The following is an 18,789-nucleotide window of genomic DNA, read 5'->3' on the forward strand; positions in this document are numbered from 1 at the left end:
TAGGTTTATTTGCGGTCTTAATGGAGGCTTTAGTTCAAATGTGGGAAATGAGATCTTAAAGTTGAATTCTAATTTATGAGACATCTTGGTGGAAGAGAATGAAACTTAAACTATGAAATTCGCTCTATAAGCAATCTTAATCTTCGATTAATTAGAATGGTTTTTTGGCCTGAATCCGCCTTAAAATCAGTTTACTTTATGGTGATAAGCTTTAGCAGCTCTTCAACCATGATGGAATGAAAAGCGCTGAAACCAGGAGCATGGGTTTGAGTTCGCAATATCCACGAGATTTCCCTTGCAACTGCGATGTGAGTTGAGCTTAGGGTTTTCCGCTTTCCAATCGAATCGCTCTGCTTTGAAAAGTTTACTATGCATGTGCGCTTGTCGCTTCCATAAATCACACGATGGCAATTCCCAATAAGTTTCCACTCGCGGCATAAATCTGAATATTTTGGGACCCGAGCGGAGAAGACAACAAACCTAATCCCTGGGCAAACGTGACTCAATTATATGGTATATGGCCAGCAATCTCTGCCATCGCATGTGTGTGCGGGTGCCACTCAGATTCATATGATGTTTTTTACACAATGCATAATTCGGAGCGAATTTATGTGGAAAACAATAAAATTAAATTGTTTTCGCATTCGGCATTCAAAGGCAGCGCCCCGACAGGCAACTGCTGTTCGCATAATGAACTCATCTAGACGAGAATAATAAATTTTCCCAACAGCATCCGCAGCAGGAAAGAAATGGCACAGCCATTTCAGGGTATTCCTACTCCCATCCTGCCCAGCCATCCTCAGGCATATGTGATTTTATTCCTGCCACCAGGATACGTCTCCTGCCAACCAGGTCGTAAACCACAAGTGCCCGCCTTCAGCTCGCTGGGCTTCAGCGACTTTGTCACTCCGCTGGCTCCTTCTCCATGGTACCGGTTCCTCGGTTCTTGGTGCTTGGTCCTTTTGCCTCGTGCCTCCTCGAGTGTTTAACTCATGAACGCCCACTTTGATTTCTATTTGAATTGTGCGCGCAGACGGCGACGCGAGCCACTTGTAAAGTTGCCATATGTGGCAGCGATTTACTGCAGTGGCAAGTGGCGGATTCGGAAATGGGAAGCGGTTGCAAGGGGTTGTGCCAAACTGAAATTTAAGCGGAATTCATTTTTTCTAAGCAAGTATCCTTACGGAGAACCTTCAATGTAGAACGTAAATCTAATCAAAAAACAGAAGTTTAGTTATACTTATATTATTTCTCTTCTCTTGTTCAACAAATTTATTGGCGGAACAATTAAATTCATGCTGTATTTAACCATTTATTCGTACTAGCAATTTAGATAACGCAACATTTTGTTATAAGCTTGATGTTGCATCATAGAAAATGTTGTACTTTTAGATGGATTAGATTGTTAGAGATGTTTTAGTTTATTATAGTCTATATGGCTTAAGAAACATACTATATATATAATACAATTACTATATGATGCCTGATAGCTAGGGATACCATCTGGATGGGTCTATTACCGTAATTCCAACCTAATGTCGGACTGGTCTCCAACTCCCGCGTTCTTCTCGCTGCACGGAAATACTTAAAAATACTTTCACCTGCTGCTCAGACGATTCAATTAAATGCAATTCGCACGCACACATGCCATCTTGGCCCGCCCACCAAGCTGTCATGTGTTTCTTTGAAAAATAGATTTCTAAAACGTTTAAGCTGCAGCATGTGTTTTGAATTTTAAGCCCCTGGCCACCCCCACATAAACATATTAAAATTGCGCCAAGGTGGATGCAAGCTAGCTAGACAGCCACCCCCTGGATCCCAGGATCCCGGAATCCGAGGACTCCCAGCATATGCCTTGGCCGCCAAATAGCACAAACGTGACCAAACTTTTTGTGACTCTTTGTGCATTGTTGGCAGGCGATCATTTATCTTAAATGCCAGGCCATGGAAACGGCTTGGGGAGTCCTTTGTGCGGTGCCCCATTCCCATTACCCTGTAGCGGTAATCATCTAGAGTATGCTCGGTTCGTTGATTCTTATCGATTAATATATAGTCTACTCCATTTCAAAGTACCATAACGCCGTTTCATTGCCAAATTAAACTAGAAGGTTTCTCTATTTCATTAGCTTTGTAGAAGGTATCAGATAGTCGTTGCCCTTGACTCTTTTCCCTTCCTAGTTTTTCGGGTGCTAGGCAACCTTCTCGGTTGACAGGGCGGATGTTTCCCAAGGTGAACGCGGGCTGCCTAATAAGGAGCATTGTGGACGATGGAATTCATGGCTCTAAGAGGCTTTGTGGGCAGGACAACCCATCGTGCCGTAATGGTCAAAGCCTTGAAAGAAATGGAAATCCTGCAGTTAAAAAGGAAAAGTTTGCGGGCGGAAAAAGTTGATTCATTGAACGGAAGCGAAGTTCAAACACAAATTTCTGGGGGTCAGCTAGGTATACATATAGTACATCCTTGAAAGGACTTTTACTTCGACTTGAGTGTGGTGCAACTCCTATTCAGTTCAAAGTTGCCAATCATTTCTGCTCAACCCGTTTTCTTGCCGGACACTTTTCCATCTAATTTAAAACAGTTGGCCGAAAGTAGTTTTCCTCCTTATATTTGCATCGCAGCTGAGGCTTATAAAACTTTCTGGCAAAACAATTACGGGGCATGCATAGATAAACAAACAATGTATAGCTCTTCCCCCGAATGTTATATCCTTTTTCAGTGCTTTTGTTTAAAAAGAACTTTTGAAATTTTTGTTTGTTTGCCCAGCGACTTTGTCTGGGAATTGTGCTCAGATCCTTTCTCCATCTTGGACGGATATTAAAATTGCAAAATTTTTTAATCTTTTTTGCGAGAAGCGTTTTACATATTCTATAGATTCCGGCGTACGACATAATGTCCCTATTGGGTCCTGCCAGCCTCGCATCCTGGCATTCTGGCAGCCCGAATCCCGGCGTCCTGGCACGAGGCACATAAGGTTGAATTTATGTATGTATTCCGGCTAGGACTACCCAATTTCCCGTGCCGCTCGCACGGCAATAAATGGAATATCCTGCATAAGGACGTTTCCGTTCAACCAACACCCAATCTGCAGCTCCTGGCGCTGCTGCTCCTGCTCCAGCTTCTGAGTGGCAAAAGTTTTTGTCCTTGCCGATGCCAGGAACGTAAAAATTTTATAGACACGTAGGTGAGTGTGCGTGTATGGGTATGGGAATGGCATGTGGGGGTGGGGTTCGGTGGTTCGGTGGTTCGAATGGCGGGATGCTTAAATCCCAGTTTACTACTTTAGGTGTTTACCACACAAAAGGCCAGGGGCGAGGACCCCGCACCGCCGGCAATCGTCGAATTATGCAGAAGAAGTTGAGTCGCAAGTCTGAGCTGGGGCTGAGATTGTTTCTGCTGGCGCTTGATGAAAGATTTTTATCATGCAAATAGTTGGGGACTCGCAGAGTGGGTGTGCTTTGTGGGTGCGGGTGTGCGGCATTACTCCTACATTTTATGGGATCTACTAAATTGGATTTATATCAGCATCTGCTGCCGCATGCCGAGAGCTTTAAGCCGGAGATCCAGATAGAGCCGGGAAAAGTTCGGCGCATTTATCACCCGATGGCTCGGGAAATATGTTTTAATCATATTTATTGCACGAAAGTTTCCCAGCTCTGGGTGCCCACTTAACTTATTGACATTTGACCTTAGAGCGACCCTCCTTTTCGCAAAACGGCCAGCGAACCGGGGCGGAATCATTGTTGATCCAATACAAAGGAATGCGGGTCGAGTGTGGTGTTGGTATCGAGGGAGGATGGTGACGGGGTAATCCTGCGCGTGCCCGCGGCATTGTCCTGTGTCTCCTGCCCGGATCTAATTTATTTCACTGCTCCGTATTTGCATGCGACTCCGGCTTGTTGTTCATTTGAAACATCTTCCGTCATTTGTTGCTCCCGGCTTTACCAATTTCCCCCATTGTCGATGGCCCCCATTGCCGCCGATTTCTGGGCTCCTCTGCTGGGGACCGATGATGTTGATGATGATGATGGCATTATTATGTGTCGGCGCCTTGTTCATTTTTTTTTTCCTGCCCGTGCCCATTTGCCCATCGGCATTACTTCCGCTTCCGCTGGCAGCGGGGTGGGTTGTAAAAGTTTTCTTTTCGGGTTTTCCTCTTGACATTTTTCATTAAAACGCATTTTCTGTACTTCGCTGTGGCTGTGGTTCCAGTGAATTATGTGTCACGTTGGGACAGTTCTCCCAAATTGGAAAATTCTGCGTAATTTATGTTTGATTTTATTGAATTTTAATGATTTCGTAGGGTAATAGGATTTGTTTTGCCTTAATTGTGTTTGGCCAAGTAAATTGTTGTTATTAAATTGTGAAACCGCCACGGCTATCAGAAAAATGTGTGCAATAAGCCTGGCAATGTAATTACGTTGGAAAGTTTTTGCTGCCAAATTCGGTTTTGTATGCCACAGATTACAATGAAACGTAGTAACTTTTCTGCCAAATGCATGCCAACAATTTATGCTAAATATTTTCAAAATTAATTTACCATAGTCAAAGCTTTCCGCTTAAACAACTCTTTGCACTATTTTCGATTTGGCTCAACGAGTATTTTTCGGCAACACGACCAGGGCCCACATGGCGTATGAGCAATTAAGGGATTACATTAAATAAATGCCAATTAATGCGGTCATTATTTATTCAGCTGCGAAATGTTCTGCGGCTCATTATTGGCTTGCCGACCATTAAATTGTATTTACATTTACATTTTCCGGCGACCGCACAAATGTTATTTTACGGCTAATTGAAACTAACTGCAAATAAAATCGACGAACTTGAGAACTTTAATGCTTTAACTCCGCTGCACTGGCGCCTAATGATGGCCCTTTCCCGGATGGGGCAAGTGGTGCCCGTGGCTTCCTAATCCCTAATGCAAACATGTGCTGACCACTGAACTCTGCGGAATTTATTCCGTAAAGTGGGTGGCAAAAAATGGGGAAGTGGATGGAAGGGCACCGGAAACTAACTGTGCGCGTTTCTGGTTTTCTGGTTTAGGCAAATGGAATATTTAATTAAAACATTCGCAGACATTCGCCCGACTGGCAACCGTTGGCACCTGCGACTCCTCGCAGGTGCAGGAGCTGGTGCAATTTGCGGTCCGGATGCGTGGAGGCGAATGGGTCGCAGGTCGGGGTTGCCATGAGTCCATCTGCATTCCGGCCCTCGAAAAATTTGTTATTGCATTTATGGATACACGTGTACGGCGGGGAACTCGGGGGCCATAACATTTAAATTTTATGCCGGCAGGGCTTTCAACGCCTGGCCAACTCACCAACGTGATGGTGATGGCCATGAAGATGACGGCAATGATGTTGCCTAAGACGACTCTTTGGCACAATAAAAATGTGACCATAAAATTATATTGTCCAGGCCGGGCCAGGCCAGTTTGCCTTTGACTCCGGCCATCCAGCAATTTAGCCCCCTCTTAGACAATCGCAATGCCCCAATTCTCCAATCCCCTCCTGGCTCAGACCCATCGTCATCATGTGTGTGTGCTTGTGTTTTTATTATGATAATAATGGTCCGAGTGCCAGGCCTTAACTGCCAGACATGAGCATCGACTCTGACTTTGACTTTGACTGGAGTGAAGTGGAGTGGAGTGGAGTGGGATGGGGCGGAGTGGCGTGAAGAGTCCCCGGAAAGTAGGCAGTGCTGAAATCACTGCCAAGTGGCTGAGCGGCCCTTTTACTACAGTTTAATAACCCGGACGCAAAGCCGCGTCCAAATTTATGAGCATTTAAATGTACATATACGGACATCTTCCTTTATTATTTATAACAGATGCTCCGGAGATGCGGGCTAAGCGCAAATAAATATGAGTGGCTTCGGATACATCCGCTGGCCTCGAGGATAATGCGTCAGTGGGTGCGGGAGTCTTTACTGGACGAGGTTCGTTATATTTTATTGAAGTGTTTGTAAGTGCTCTTAAATTGTGAGTTATGAATATCGGAAATAGGTAACGGTGAACGGATTAGTCGGTGGAGCAGTAGCCCACTAAACTGATAGCACAGAAAGGTATCATCAAAGATTCATTGGATATTCAGTAAGAGCCTTCATTAAAACGTAGCTAATGCTGTTCCAGCTGCGATTAAACTTTATAGAAAATTGCATTACTTCATCTTCATCAGCGAGGCTCTTGAAAAATAAAGCAGCAAGAGTTTATTTCATTTTTAGTGCTTGTGTTAATCTGGGTTTATCAGGTTTTGCTTCTATGAAATACGTTGCTTTGAATTTACTGCTGAACTGAGAGGCATGCAACAAACTTTTAAATATGAAATCTAATTCCAATAATCGTATGTTAATTGCCTCTTGGAATACAGTTGGTTATCAAACGGCTTTTGTTGTGTAACCTGGCGATGGCTGGAATCCCCAGTAAGCCCAAATCAAAAGGAAAATGTAAGCCCAATCAGTGTGTAAAATGCTCTTAGCAGCTGGGAACGCAGTACTAATTGGACGCTGCTGCGATCGCCCCTCACCCATTAATTAACCAATGCCGTTTGCTGTCGACTCAAACGATTCGCAGCCTTTGTATCAACAGTTAATTTCAATAAAGGAGCACAGGACCCATCTACACACCCACATGTCCTGCCATTCAGGCATTCAGCCAGGGACTTGGCGTCGTGTTCCTGTAATGAAGTCCTAATGCCTCGCCGGGTTCCTTGTTGTTCCAATGTCAGGCGGACAGGCAGGTACACGTGTCAACGCGGTGGGCGGGGAATCTTTAGGCGGCAAGGGGCGTGGCGGGTCTGGATTTATGTCTCGGCTCATTAGGAAGCTAATTTGTCATGTGTTCAACACGCGCGTCTTCTAATCCGGCGAGACTTTAAATTTTTCAACACTTTAATTGAAAAGTTCCCAGCTTCTTGGCCCTGAAAAATCGAAATGAAAGGGAGAAAGGGATTCGAAAGTAAGATGCCCAAATTGCCAAACTTTGTTTGCCAGCAATGCGGGATTAACTGTATTTAAGTGCCACGGAGCGGCAGGATAGCCGAATTCCACTGGGCTAATTTATGGGGCTCACCCCTTTCCCCAACTTACCCCTTTCACTTTCCTTTCCCGCGCTCGGGCTGGGAAAAAGAAAAGGAAAAATCTGCGTGATAAGGAAAACAGAGTGGAAATCGGGTCTTAGCAGTGCATAAATCTTAAACCGCAAGGAATGGGCGACCGTAAAGCGGATTACTTCGCCGTGCATTGAAACAATTTATTTTATTGCGATTCCGCCGCCGCCTTTTTTTTACCCCGGAACGTAGGCGTGTCTGCGTTGACAGTTTCAGAACGAAAGTTGTCCCTCGCAGCTGCTTAAATATGCACAGTAGTCCTGAAGTTGGCTGAAAACAAACCAACTGCATCCGACGGGAGTCCTTGTCGATTGCATCCGAGAGTGGAAAAAGTTTATCGCAACTTTCTGCTTGCTCAGCTGGATGGCGCTTCTAATTGCTTTAGCTATGCAAATTAGATTCGGGCAACGGAAGGGTTAAGCGCGCGGAAAGCTAACTGAGGGGGAAGCAAATTAAATTGGCCCCACTAATTTACTTAATTTTTTGCTAATTCAAAACAGTCGATAATTTGTTGAGTCCTCGCTGATGTTAAATTAAATTAAACCGCTTTTTAACTGCAAGTCATTTCAAAAATAATAAACTAATTAAACTTGTGAATATAATTTCGATCTAACTCTAGCTTCTAACTCTCGGCTTCGATGTACAATAAGTAATCAAATAAAGCACAGATGGTCATTTACAGTATGTGTTGGTAAGTGCAATTTAAGTGATGTACTAGTGTGTAATAATTGCCTTTGCTTCTTTATCAGCCTATCGTTTCATCATTGTTTCGGACAGGAAACTCATGTTCTTTGTTTCCCAACAACTGTATCTTCTCAGATACTCTATTATTGATATGCGTACTACAATAAATGCGATACATGGAACAAAGCCGATGGGTTCAACTGAATTCCTATGTCAAACCGCTGGCAGATTTACATATGCGATACACACGAGAGCGGTTGGCCAGCGATTGCTGATCTATTTGAGTGGTCATAGGAGCCAAGGAGTCCTGAGCCAAGGTTATTCCTTCAACTGATTGGATTCCTGTGTTTTCCACTCCCCTTACTTAACTTCGAGAGCTCGGAGCATTCGAATCGATTTATGTTAAAGAGTGCCCCTGGACCGGGCCCAAATCCCGTGACTTACTGCAGAGAGCCACGCACTTGAGCTGGTAAGAGCGAAAAAGGCTAAGAACATTGGCAATTGTGATATCTACTGGCAGCAACGACGTGTCGACAGGCAGACAACAGAGCGATAAGATATGCCCCATCTATTTGGCCAAATTCAACTTGACTCTGGCCTTCAGGTGGTGCCGGGCTGCCAAGCTGCTAAGTTGGCAAAAATTTACGCTAATCTCTTGGCAACACGCCACAAAGTTTCAGGGTCCCAGCCTTCCAGTCTTCCAGTCACCCAGTCCCCGCCAATTCATTAGCATTAGCTCAGTTGGCTCAGTTAGCCTGGTCGGTAGAATAGGTAAAAAGGGGTATTATACTCGTAGTATCCACAAGATACTCACTTGCATACATGTGTTGTGACGCAGCGGACAATGCAAATGTGAATGTGAGGCATTTGAACAAGCGCATAATTGCCAGAGAATTTACGATAATGTTTTAAATTAAAAAGGATGTTGGACCGGGCATCCCAAGCCCATCCACATCCACAACTGTATCCCTGTCCCCATGCCCATCCCCATCCGCAGTCCCCCGATTCACTTGGCATGACGTTGCCTGCGCTCCTTTGGCCAGTTGGACGTTGTGGCCCGAGTTGAGTTGGCATTAAAACATCTTGACGCAATTTTTGCGATAAGTCGACAGCAACGAGCCACAGCGAACCCAGGGCAGAAATAATGGCTGGATTATGTACGAATCATGTCGCTGTTGTGGTCGTTGCCTTTCCTTGGCCATGTCTACAGCAAAAGATCATGTTGGGAGCGAGCATGGAGCAAGGATAAATCAAGGCACCTTGCCACAACCACAACCTCTGCCTCATCCACTGCCTCATCCACATTCACGGCCACTGAACGGCTAAAAGGTGTTAAAACTATTTTTGTAAATTTAATGTGCGATAAAAGAAATGAAAATTCAACAGGTTGCGCAAAAACGTGACGAATTCCGCTCCCCACACTCCACCGAGCTCTTAACTTGATTTTCAGCCGCTTGTGGGAAAATTCTGAGTTTTGGCCAGCCGGAAGTGCGCGATGCGATTTCTTCTGGGGCACTTAAAGTGGAGCTTAGGCCGGGCAACAAGCCAAAGCCACAGCCAAAGCCAACCTAAAGCAAAAGCAATTTGCTACATGCTGGCCGCCAAGCTCCTGGCCACCCAAGGATCGGCCATTAACATTGTGTCGGCCTAATGAGCCGGCCGCCATAAATGGCCAAAAACATTGTGCTCCAAAGAAGCTTGTAAAATTAGAAAGCAATTTCAATTGCAGTCGCCAAGTATTTGGCCAGATGCACGTTGCCGCCGGCCAGGATGGGAATGTTAATGCTCATGTTGCAGCTAATGTTGTGGGCCTGGCCGAAAAGCACTTATGCTAATCATGGCAATTAACAATCAAACTTGCCAACCGGTTCGCAGGAGATATCAGGGCCTTCGACTGGTATCCATCACGGCGTCGGTAGCGGCAGCAGGGGATCCAGACTTGCGGAGCAGTAGACCTGTAGATTGTGATGGCTTGTCGCCAAGATCGCTGTCCGCAGGCGAAACCGTTAGTGGCAGTGGCAGCTAGTTTAACGATGATCCAGTTTGCAGTGGCACTTGCCCATCCTTCCTCATCCTGACGCCTCCTCTGCGGCAAGTGCCACCCGATGTTAATTTAAATTAGAAAACAACGGCGCTTTATTATTATGGCTTAATCACATTGCATCACCATTAACAGCGGCAGCAGCCACAATCGCCCAACTTGCTGCTTGTTTGGTGGCTGCAACAGCGATTAACACTCTCATCTAGCAGGTAATGGCATAAAAGGTGTTTGGGAATCAATTAATTTAGCCGGCCGGAAGACTCGGACACTTCGCCAGGCCCTCAGGCGAACTCTGAAAAGGTAACGCGAACTCCCCACTGAATTCCCAAGTCCAAAGCGACGATCTGATAATGACGAGCAGGATCTAACCAGGCTGAAAGGGTAACTGCATCTCAGCCAGCTTGCAAGAATCTCGAGTAAACTATAGTAACTATTCACATAAAAAAGTGATTGGTGTTTCGATTTTTTTTTTGGTCTGCCCGCGATTTGCTTCTGCAACCACTAAGATAATTAGAATAGTGAGTTGTGGCGATGGTGCTGGAATTTTTATTTGTTAATGTAAAAGTGACATTAATTGTGAAGTCGGACTAAACTCGTTCCATTGGAACCAGACTATTAGATTTATTGTTATTGCTCTCTAACTTTCACAGTAGTCTAATTTCTATTCCAAACTTATGGCCAGCAGCAAAAAGTTATTTTCTCTTATTGTATTTATTTGCTTTTATTTGTGACGCGTTAAAGCCGTTTGAAACATAATGATCTCTACTTTAATATGTTTGCTTATTTTAATCTTCTATGGAATTGGAATGAAATAGGATTTAAAATTGAATGACAACTACTTAGGCGTTAATTATGATGTATTTGAGATGTATTACATAATATATCAACTTTAAAATACTTTTAAATAATAATAAGATGGATAAGATATAATCCAGTTTTTTTTAAACAGAAGGAAAGTTAATTGCCTTGATTTTCGGGTACCCTTTCTGTTGACAATTTAAATTCAACTTGCTGTCTTTAATAGACAAAATTAAACTTATTCATAGCATTTACTCTGTAAATACCTGTTATGAATGAAATGAAAATCGTTACTAATTAAATCCATTTAACAATTGCCAGTCTTCTCTCCTTTCGTTGCTATCTCAGAAAACCTCTTCACTTTCCGTTGATTTCTTAAGCTGACAGCCAGGAGAATTGAGCCCCATAGTGCCAAAGAGCTCAATAGCTGCGATCTGAGGTGGGACTAAGCCGACGAAGGATGTGCGTCTGGCGATAAGGACATAAGCGCCTTCCGCGCCGCATCTGGCAACCCTGGCCGGGCAACCTGCTCTCATTAAACCATATGCCCACGAGGCGATATCGCATTCTAACCGAGCAATGCTGCAAAAAACTGGCACATCCAGTGGAGCGCAGAACGGGAAGATGCACGCAGCCGGGCGGAGGAGGCTGAAAAATGAAATAAAAACTCGTTGCGAGAGGAGCCAACCTGGCCGAAAGCCCATCCCATCGGCTCGGCTGGAATTACTAAGCCAAGCTGGCCAGTGCAGAAAGCAAGCTCGACGCGAGCAGAACTCGATCGCGAACTCTCGGACTGCAAAACCCCGATCGCAGAAACGGGTCGGGACCCAGAGATCAAGAGCTCCACAGCTCCACAGTTCCAGTGTTCCAGAGTTGGGACGAGAGTGCGGATTTCGCGATGTGGAAGCGATACGCTACCGCCTGGTGTAAAGAAGGCATTAAAGTCGCTGCCAAGCTGACAAAACGGCAATAAATTAAGCCAAAAAAGCGCCGCGGGTCGCGGGAAAACCAAACGCAAGAACAACAATACGAAGCGAAGAAATTTCGCAGTTTACACGGTTGCAGTTTTCGAAAGGTAACCGAGGTAGCAGCCCATAGCCCGCAGACCAGTCTTCGGCAGAGCGTCTTCTGCAGAGCGCGTTCTTCTGGCCAGGTCGTTGGCAGCCGCTGCGGCTGCGTGAGCGGAGAATCGGGCGGGGAAGAAAGAAACGAGCGGCGAAGAGCGTAGAACGCAGAATCGGGTCCCAGGAATGGGAATGCGCCGGGGCCTAGGACTATTATTAGTTTTGCTCACTGGCGGTAATTAAAGCGTGAAAATCACTCTTTAACTTCCCATAAATTTGCGCTTTTAACGCAACATTCCAATCCGCGGCTGCAACTGTGTTGTGTCGTTGTGTCGGTGATGATATGTGCGTGTGCGCCACTCCGGTAATGCGTTTTCAATTATAGACTAGCCCCAAATCGCCTCAACTGGGATTAAGCCGATTGGCAGTGCGCCCGCCGAGAACTGGTAAGTGCCTCCCCGCGATGGCCAGCTTAATGGGCGGGGGCGGGGCAGCAATTGCCGCACTGCGACTGCGACTGTCAATTGATTTTAATTTAAGCCCAGGCGATTTGCTTTAAATTGCCAATTATATTTAGTCGCTAGATATACGATAAGGCCGAGAGCCAAAACGAAACCGAACTAAGCCGGCAATTTAGTTTGACTTTTCCGCGCGCCTTTTTCTGTGTTTCTTGTGTTTTTGTGCATTGTAAATAAACGAGTAATTGGCCGGCTACAGACAACAGTGATTTAATCTCGGCCTGAGTTGCAGACCAGAAATGCCAACACTTTGGAGCACCCCCTCCACCATCCAATCCATCGATTCCCACACAATACCATTCCATGCCATACCGTTCTATACCTTCTCCGATTTCCAAACCGCCTGCACTTGCTCATTAAAAGCGCGCCACACTGACCTCAAAGAGCTTAACTCTCGGTCCTCGGACCTCGTCCTTCCCCGCTTCGTGGAGCCAGGACCCAGGACGCGAACAATACGGAAAAGAATTAAAATAAATTGCGAAAACAAACGAAAGCGGGCCAATGGAGGGGCGCGGGGGAATGGGATCGGCGAAGAGTTAACAACTTAATTGGATTTGCATGTAATTTTACTGTCCAGATTGAAAAAATCGACAGTTGTTGGCAGTTTGTTTGCTGGCCCCACAATCTGAGATAAGCGCGGTAAGCGGGCCAAAACCGAATCGAAACGAAAATAAAAGGATGTCAGTCGGGGCGGCAGAAGTCGCGGGCAAAACGCACGCAAAGCGCTACTAAAACGCAGGCAAAACGCTAATATTCGGTTTGTGTATCGTTTAGTATGCTTACTCCATTTGCTTAATGCTTAATATTATATGGATATCTCCGTCTTCAAAAAGTCAAAACTTTATTATGATTGCCTCAAAATTCCCTATTAATTGATCAATTAAGCAGCATTTACTTACCTTAAACCAAAGTTGTTTTACAACCAAGTGGCTTAATCCGCTTCCAATTTAAATGGGCTGATTTTCGAGTGGGTGGCTATGGCTATGTTAACAGGCTCTTTCGCAGATCCAAAATCCAGTCACACAGGTTTATCTGAACCGCCAATAAATTGACTATGGCATAAATTGTGTCTTTGCCGCTTAGGCAAATCGACAGCGTTTGACCATAAGTGACACTAAAACCGAATTGTGCAACCACCTCCTCCAACTCGGCCACCTAAGCCACCATCGAGTCCTCTTATCCGATCCGCTTGGAGCTCACGTATTTAAAGAGCCGATAAGTGTTACCCTCGAGTCCCTCCCTTCCTTAAAATTTCGATTTTCGGATCGCTGACAGGCCATAAAATTTGGCGCTACAGAAGCTGCCACCATTTGTCGCCGGCAAATGCGATTTAAAGTGGATTTCTCGGGCGGATTCAGCTGTCGCCGACTGTGTGGCTAAGCAGGTAAATTCAGACCGAGGGGAGGGTCTTTAGTTACACAACTGATATTTGGCTGGAATAATACATTGCAGATTCAGTTCCCTCGACTCACAAAGAGAGAATTGTTGAGGTTTTTAACGTGTGAGTGCATTTAAATAACTAGCAATTTAAAGCAGTGAAAAAAGCGCACCTTTTGTGATACTTTACATTCCGTATTGTTTCTTTAATATATAGTAGATGTCTTTATATATAGTAGAGGTACCCTTTTTTCAAGCCTAGAATGCTAATTTTTAAAGAGATACTTGCAAGTATTGTATTCAAAAATGAGGTGCGTACCAATAGTACTTATATCCGAAAAGTGAAAGGAATCATACACATGCGAGCATACTCCTCGATCGACCCTCGTCTGATTTTTGTTTTGACAGTAAGCACAACTTTTATCATCTCGACTTGAAAATTAAACATGTCAGCGCTTTCAGTGGACCCTGATAAGGTTGGCTCTGCTGCGATCCTGCGCCTGAAAACTGGTGTTGCGAATCCAGCAACGAATCGAGTTTTGGAGACCCTGCCCCATGGATTGCGAGTTGGGGTCCAGGAATCGGGAATTACGCAACCGAAGCCTCGCCGCGCCTTTTATGGCATGACTGCTGATGTGGTCCATAAATTTGCCTGCCTCTCTGATTATTTCTATAAAAATAAATAAATACTCATAAGCAGTTCATAAGTCGCAGAGCTCTTTTGTTTTTGCAATTGGGTTTTGCTTTATGGGTCGGGACTGCGGGGCTGGTTAGGCCGAAAGCCAAAACCTGAGAACTGAGAGCTGAGAGCCGTGTGTGCATGTGCCATAAATTAACGTCAATTGGCTGGCGGTGCGGCGGGCACAGATACAGATACAGCCCGGACCCGGGAGCAGATACAGATACATTTGCGAACGCAGTTCGCAGTTGGGCAAAGGAAAAGGAAAAGCTGAGGCTGAAAAACTGAAGGAGCTGCAGCTCGGGCGGCGGCGCATGCGCTCATAAATCTTTTTTTGGCTATGCAACCGCAACGGAGCGGTCAGCAGAGTTCATGTATTCATTTCTGACAAGCCCACTTTTAAGTAGAGGTGCTCGGGAGCCTAGGCTGAATCTGAGTCCGAGTCCGATGCCGAGTCCGAAGGCGACCCCGAGCACTGTCAATTGGGTGCATTTAAATTGTGAAATTAAGGTGGAAATTGGCAACAGGAAACATAAAGAAAGAAGCAGGGGCCAGAGGCCAATTTATCGGCATTGTTTCCACGTCTCTGCCTCATTTTGATTGAATTCAAATCGCGCTGGCCGCAGACAAAAGAATGCTTCGCAACTCGGCAGCTCCGCACTTCCACAGCTCCAGCCCAGGAATGTCAAAGTCATTTTGGGCCTGGGAGAGAGCGGAGGGGCTCGGCCACCGTTTCGACCAGGCCCACGTCGGTCTGGGCCTTCAATCCTCCGTTCCGACCCTTACTCCTCTGCAGAACAAGTGGTCGCAGCTGTGTAAAATGTTCATCAAATGAACGCTTTAGCGGCCCCTCCCCACCGGCACACAATGCAACATTTAAACAAACAGGCGGGCACAAAACGATATGAAAACAGAGGCAGCTGTAGTCGACTATCAGGTACCTGTCACTAAGTGCTTTGCATTCATGGAGCCCCTTCTTTACATAGCATATGTAAGTATTTTTGGTTGGATATGGCTAACAGAGATTCAGGGTCACAAATAATTGTTAATACTACAATGAAATGATGAATAATTGAGTTAAAGATAATTATCAGTTATTGATAATTGCAAGGCGACCTTCACCGCCTGTTACTTCACTAACGTCTCAGGGATTTCTTTACAATATGATGGTTTTATGAAGTTCAATTACTATCAGCACATGAACTTAAGCTGTTATACCAATTAGCATTACGTCTATAATTTAAAAAATTGTATGTTAGATCGAACACTTTTGCTTAAAGTAAATTCAATTATTCACTTATATAGTTTCGACTGTAACAAGAAACACGTCATAGTTAGTATACCCTTTCATTAAATGGATATCGAGAATGAAAAGTTGAACAAAGTTGGCCGAGGAGAACCAAATTTAAGTTGCTGTTGTTCTGCGGCTAGCAGCCGGTTCAGGTTTTTGTTCATCTGCAATTTTTCACATGCCTCGTCAGATACGTCATTGTCATTGTCAAGTGCGCAAACAGCGGGCCTAATGAAAGTAACGATCGGCAATGACAACAACTCCACGGATCCATGGGCATCTTGAAGTACACAGTCCGGGAATAAGATGTTTTTGGGGGCTAGCCATTACGGGAGTGGTAATCCTAGGGAAAAGCAGTGTCCACCTACGTGAAAACTATAGCTCGAACATTACATAGGTATCCCTGAATGCACAGTTTAGATGTAATGTAATTATACACCCGCCCCTAAAAATCGTTATTGACATATTAGATACTGGATAATATACTGGATATAAATATTTTTAAAATATTAAGTAATAACTATAGATCTATAGATCTAACCATTCAATTTTATGGGTACTTAATAATGACCGAGCTTTATTGATTATTAACTGCACTAAATGTTGAACCGTAATGGTTTACTACTTCACACTTCTAAATTAAGCGAAACATTTTTTAATATATTTATTTTATATGTATATAAATATATATATGTATATATATTTTTTATGTGCGAATTGTCTTCAAAGCATTATTGACCATAAACTACAAATAGTTAGATCAAGAAATACCTCCATTAAATGCTAGAAGGAAATAAAAATGGTTTAAAAAAAAACTGGATAGAGACTGATAGAGCATAAATAAATGCACATATGTTAAGGCAAATAGCTTTGCTTAAAAGCTTAACTTAAATAGCTAAACAATGGTCATGTTAAATATTTTCAATATTATTTTATATTCCTTATGTATAAATCATTACACTTTTGGCAAGTGCTATCCACATCGATCAGTAGTGCAGAGCTTAAGCCAAAGTTTCTATCAACTTAATCTCCATAATAACGATGCTTATTTTAATGACGAAAAATCTGTAAAATTTCTGATGCATGCTAATGCCTTTCAGTCGAACCTCCTGCGGGGCATGCGGCAATTTTCCGACATTTATGCAACACATGCCACCAAAGGGGATTATCGTCATGCACAGAGAGAAGCCAGAAATCTGTGTGCGGAAAACTTTTTGCTGTAGTGGAGCATTTTTGAATTTATATGCAAGTTCATAAACAAAGCAGTAAAAAGGATTTAAGTTTGGCAAGCAACAATGGGCCACAATGATGCCATAAACAATAAACAGCCAAGTTTTCGGGAGCCTGTAAATTGTTTGTGCCAAGCGGGAGTATCAAGGACTCCCAGCCCGATTTTCCTCGGCCACAAAAGCTGCACACAAAACTATGCCGCACACTCAACTGGAGTCGGGTTGAGCTTTCAGTTGGGTGGAAAGCGGAAAAGTTGGGAAGTGCCGGGGATTTGTTGCAGCCAAAAAGTTTCGGTGTCTGTGCGAAATTAATTGCTGGCCCAGAGCTGCCGCCTCCTCCGTACTGAAACCCCCATACGAAGCCATTTTTAAGCCAAAACAAAGCTATCACTTACACGCCGGCAAGGATTAGTCCAAGGATCCAGCGAGACGGAGCATGCGAAATTCAATTAGGCGCCATGACGTGCCACATCCGTCGGATGGGAAGGGTCCAAACTTGCCCGGCAATAAAACACAATGCAGATAATTTGGCGCTTTTTCAATTCCTTCTTGGAAGCCACAGGCGCTGTAATTTGCCACATAAGTCACAGAGTCAACAAAAGTCGCTGGCGGAGAGGAAGGGGCAGTCTTAGCCAAGGTCCAAGTCCCGGCTCCAGACGGCCAAAACCAACAACTCAATTCTCCCTACTCCCCCCTGCTGACCCGTCTTCCCAAGAGTAGGAACTGACCCCTTGGAGGGGGTGACATGGGGCTAGGGGCCGAGGCCAGGGGCGTGGCAGCCACACCCCGAGTGCTCTTTCGAGACCCAGAACACGCAACGATCCACTTCACTTTCAGCTGCTGGCCGCACTCAACTAACAAGATTAAAGTTGAAATTGTAAATTGCTTCTTAGTCTAATTACGATATGTTGTTGGTACTGCGCCTGATCACCATGATCATCAAGAAGTAACCACACAGAGCGACCGACGGAGAGGGGGGCGGATTTGGGCCGATGGAAAGCCAGAGCCACAGCTGCGGTCAATGATGTAGAGCTAAAACGATAAGTCTTACAAAATAAATACAATTTAATACCAGAAAAGTTTACAAAACTCCATAAGCTTTATTCATCTAGATACCAAACTAGAACCATGACCACTGATTTTCTTCACATATGAAGAAAAAAGTTGGTTTGGTTTCCTAATTAAAAAATGTTTTCATACGCCCATAAGGATTTAGATTATATTATAAAACAAGGCTTTTAATGTACTCACTGCTTTGTGCATGAAATTGCCCTCTTCAATTTACCCGGCTCTATTCAAGTGACCAGTGCTGTTAAAGCTCCATTCCTCACCTGAATCTTCAGCTTAATCGACCATCTTGTTGTTGCCGCTTGTTGGACTTGTTGTTGCTGCTGTTGTTACCCGTTCATTTTCGTACTTTAATTACAACAACTAAACGGAGTACAAGACTCCGTGGAGGCAATTACCCGGCGGAGCAACAAGCTCGATGCTCTGGCAGCTGGCTTTATTAAAAAATTCTAATCATTTCTTCAGATTTACATGGAGATAAATGTTCTGGAATTTTAGACGGGATTGTTTGACGGAATGAGCTGCGCTTAGGGATTGCGGGGTCTTGGGATAAAAGTAGCCAGTTAATGATGGACTATGATGAATAGTATGTTATAGTATGTCAGGATTTCTTGTCGCTAATCGGTAAAAGCAATGTAGTTCTAAAGAAACATAGCTAAAATATCAAAGAACAAGGCAAATAAGGGAATGACTTAACTGTTTTCGGGTAAGTGGTTAATCCGAATGGTGTTCTACCAAAAAACAGATATTAAATAATGGTATGGGGCAACTATGTATATTGCTAAAATAAAATGGCTCATAACTCTTTGCATGAAATCAGTGGTGAACCGGGATGCCATTCTTGAAAAACACAAAGGAGCGATTGTCCACTTCAGATAGCTGACCATTTTGTCAAGGCATTCGAAGAGGTTCCAGCTTCTCCCGGCAGAATCA

General features: G+C 44.3%; 2 long non-coding RNA genes across 2 annotated transcripts; one reads left to right on the plus strand and one right to left on the minus strand.

Annotated features, from left to right (window-relative positions):
* Window positions 1-6,545: 6,545 nt before the first annotated feature.
* On the minus strand, window positions 6,546-7,440 carry LOC27207970. The gene is made up of 2 exons (XR_001600641.3): window positions 7,088-7,440; window positions 6,546-6,918 (listed from the first exon to the last, which is right to left on the minus strand). It is a non-coding gene; the product is annotated as an uncharacterized LOC27207970 (long non-coding RNA).
* A 286-nt stretch (window positions 7,441-7,726) lies between these two features.
* Window positions 7,727-9,212, plus strand: LOC120284421. Its single transcript, XR_005543666.2, has 2 exons — window positions 7,727-7,798; window positions 7,857-9,212. It is a non-coding gene; the product is annotated as an uncharacterized LOC120284421 (long non-coding RNA).
* The last annotated feature ends 9,577 nt before the right edge of the window (window positions 9,213-18,789 follow it).

The sequence above is a fragment of the Drosophila simulans genome, chromosome 2R (genome assembly GCF_016746395.2).
Source record: "Drosophila simulans strain w501 chromosome 2R, Prin_Dsim_3.1, whole genome shotgun sequence".
In the NCBI taxonomy this organism is placed as follows: domain Eukaryota; kingdom Metazoa; phylum Arthropoda; class Insecta; order Diptera; family Drosophilidae; genus Drosophila; species Drosophila simulans.